Source organism: Glycine soja, chromosome 5, assembly GCF_004193775.1.
Source record: "Glycine soja cultivar W05 chromosome 5, ASM419377v2, whole genome shotgun sequence".
In the NCBI taxonomy this organism is placed as follows: domain Eukaryota; kingdom Viridiplantae; phylum Streptophyta; class Magnoliopsida; order Fabales; family Fabaceae; genus Glycine; species Glycine soja.
The window spans coordinates 18,726,168-18,729,860 of NC_041006.1; the positions used below are offsets into that span (position 1 = coordinate 18,726,168).

General features: G+C 39.5%; 1 non-coding gene across 1 annotated transcript; it reads left to right on the plus strand.

The window, feature by feature from the left end:
- Positions 1-802: 802 nt before the first annotated feature.
- On the plus strand, positions 803-909 carry LOC114413917. The gene has a single exon (XR_003667057.1). It is a non-coding gene; the product is annotated as a small nucleolar RNA R71 (small nucleolar RNA).
- Positions 910-3,693: the final 2,784 nt, after the last annotated feature.

A 3,693-nucleotide genomic window follows, 5' to 3' on the forward strand; every position in this document is an offset into this window, starting at 1 on the left:
ATTCTGGGACTGTTGTTGATTCAATTGGGTAGCTAATTGTCCCATCTGATTGGTTAAGCTCTGAATGGAGGCTCTGGTCTCTTACTGAAACTGCATGTTCTGCATAGTCATTTGCCTCACAAGTTCTTCGAGGAAAGGTTGTGGAGGGGCCTCAACTGTTGGTTGTTTCTGGGGTTGTTGCTGTTGTTGGATTGGTGGAGGAATGTATGGTCTGCTTGGGCCAGCAACATTTTGGAAGGAAGGAGCAGGCTGCTATTGTTGTTGCTGAGGGTTGGACCATCTGAGGTTAGGGTGATTCCTCCATCCAGGGTTGTATCTATTGCTGGAAAGGTCGTAATTGTTCTGCTGTGGTTGATTTTGCTGCTGAGGTTGAAGAGGTCTATTGTAAATATTTGCAGCATAAGCTTCAGGCGGCTCAATTGCTCCAGGTTGCTGCATGGAAGGGCAAAGGTCTGTATGGTGGTCAGCAGAGGAGCACAAACCACAAACCTTTGCAACAGGTACAGATTTCTGATTCAAGGCCAGCTGGGTTACCAAGTTAACCAATGCATCCAGTTTGCCTTCAAGCTTCTTAGTTTCAGATGATGCAGATGGGTTTGTAGCTACCTCATGCACTCCTCTAATGACTATGGCATCATTTCTGGCGCTAAACTGCTGCGAGTTGGAAGCCATCTTCTCAATTAAATTCCTGGCTTCAGTAGGAGTCATGTTTCCAAGGGCTCCACCACTGGCAGCATCTATCATACTTCTCTCCATATTACTGAGTCCTTCATAAAAATATTGGAGAAGAAGCTGTTCTGAAATCTGATGGTGGGGGCAACTGGCACATAGTTTCTTAAATCTCTCCCAGTACTCATACAGGCTCTCTCCACTGAGTTGTCTAATACCTGAGATATCCTTCCTGATGGTTGTGGTCCTGGAAGCAGGGAAAATTTTTTCTAAGAATACTCTCTTAAGGTCATCCCAACTCGTGATGGACCTTGGAGCAAGGTAATACAGCCAGTCCTTTGCCACTCCCTCTAATGAATGAGGAAAAGCCTTCAGAAATATGTGATCCTCTTGGACATCTAGGGGTTTCATGGTGGAGAAGACAATGTGAAATTCTTTCAAATGTTTGTGCGGGTCTTCACCTGCAAGGCCATGAAACTTTGGAAGCAAATGAATCAGTCCAGTTTTAAGAACATATGGGACATCCTCATCAGGGTATTGGATGCACAAGCTTTCGTAGGTGAAATCAGGTGCAGCCATTTCCCTTAGACTCCTCTCACGGGGTGGAGGTTGTGTCATGTTCTCAGAATGTGCAAAATCAGAATGCTCAGAATCAGAATGCTCAAAATTATAATGCTCAAGATCAGGATGTTCAAAATCACCAATAACAGAATGCACAGATTCACCAGTAATGGAATGCTCAGAATGATCAAAAGGTATAAAATGATGCCTAACTAATCTATGAAATGTCCTATCTATCTCAGGATCAAAGGGTTGTAAGTCAGATGGATTGCCTCTAGTCATACACTACATTCAGCATGCACACAACTAGTTGCCTTGTCATGTAAATAAAGGTGTAGGTTTGAACTACAGCTACCCTCAAATGATATCCAAATGACTTGAAATTTTGTGAGCAACCTTATAAAATGATGAGAAGATAGCACAAAAAAATTCAGACAAAAATTCAAAGTCTAACTATGAAAGCTAAAAATGGTAAGTTAAGAAAAATAAGTGAATAAAACTTGAAAAATAAAAAACTTTTGACAGAATCGCTTTTTTTGGACGATGGAGACCTCAGCCGGCCTATGGCCGGCTCCCACGGCGTAGGAATTTTTTTCTACCCCAAATGCATATATAATAATTGCGATTCTGATAACCAGAGCAAAAGTTATGGCCGTTTGAAGTTTTGACAAACACAAAATTTGCTAGTTTTTTGGAACTTTCAAATCTGACCAAACTAAAGGCTCTAGCTATTTTTCCCACAAAATATGGATTAAAAGAAGTTACCACAAAAAAATTCAGCCAAAAATAACAACCCTAGCTACTAAAACAAAAAATCTCAAATAATTCAGCATGGGTGGTCGCTAAAATCCGTCTCTAATTGATTTCTACTACTACTCTGTTTTTGCCGCAAGCTGATTTCTACTACTACTCTGTTTTCAAGCACAATCTTCACAGCAAAAGACACAAGACTGAAACAGGGGAAACGCTTAATGGGAAAACTGAAACAGAACACACATCAAACAAAATACCAGGACACTAAACAACACTAACACACATACTAACACAATACTAACAATTAAACATAAAACACGAAAGGATTAAACACACAACACTAGCTATCTATTATGAACCTTTGGACACTGCTCCCCAGCAACGGCGCCAAATTTGATCGAGGCCGTACCCGAATCAAATAAACATGAAAATGCAGTAACTAGGAAGTGATCCTAGGTCGTTTCCCAACGAGTAGTGACAAGCCAAATGTTCATAATATACTTGCAGTAACAGTAACGATGGGGGGGGGGTTTGTTTGTTTTGTGATTAAAGAGCAGAACAAGTAAACTGGAATACGAAACTACTAATATGAAAAACGGGTTGTTTCCTCTGATTCAGAAGCCATTCTCTTATCCTGGGTTATGGAGAATTCGTCCCTAACAGTCAACCACTTAATCCAACCCTATTTCAATTTACTAAGCGAAAATCAACTTAGGGTTTTCAATACGTGATTAGGCACCACATACACCAGTTAGCCCTTCGTCCATTAAGCATGAACGCAAGTTAGGCTCAGAGGCAATTAATCGAACACGAAGCGTGCACTGATTAATATTCACGAATTTGGGATACTGGTGAAGGGAGAACTGCCAGGAAACCACATTACAAGCAAAACCTCAAAGAGAGTTGGGCTTCGTCCTCAAAAGGAAACAACACCAGAAAATCTAGCCTTCCATGGATTCAAACAGAAAACGCAATTGAAACATGAAGCAGAAACGTAAATGAACGGAAACGTAAATGAATAGAAACGTAAACGAACAAAAATGTAAAATGGAACAGAAACGTAAATGAGAGTAGAAGAAGAAGCAAGAACGAAATTGTAATTAGAAGCAGAAAACGTAAAATTGCATTACGAACTCAGAAGCATCAAAATAGAAAAACGAAAACCCTAAAGCAAAGCTCTGAATAATGAATAGCATAACAGAATAGAATGCACTGCACGAATCCCAAGGCATCTATTTAAAAAGAGTCACTCAAAGTCACTGGGCCCTATTACAATACTCTGGCCCAAAACGAAATAAACACTGAACAACATAAAATAAAATTGCGAAATTTCCTAATTAGAAATTAACTAAGGTAAGCGCTGCTTTATTTGCCCTCTTCAAGTCCACAACCAAAATCCGGATTAAGCCCAATGTTTCATTAATTCCTGAAATTAGATTAAAAACATCAAATTAGCTAAATGAGCCCAAATAATAAAATTGCCTAATTAATTGACAATTAAGACCAATCAATAATTAAAATGGTGCAAAAAGGGTTTAGAAAATAGAAGAAAATGATGGCACATCAACGGACGCTCGCTAAGCCGGTAGATTGGCTTAGCGAGAAGGTGAAAAACAGCACGTTTCAAAGCTTGCCTAATTAACCTGAAACTGAGAGAAAATGATTATTAAACACACAAAATGGAAGTACTAAGTATTTATTACCTATACT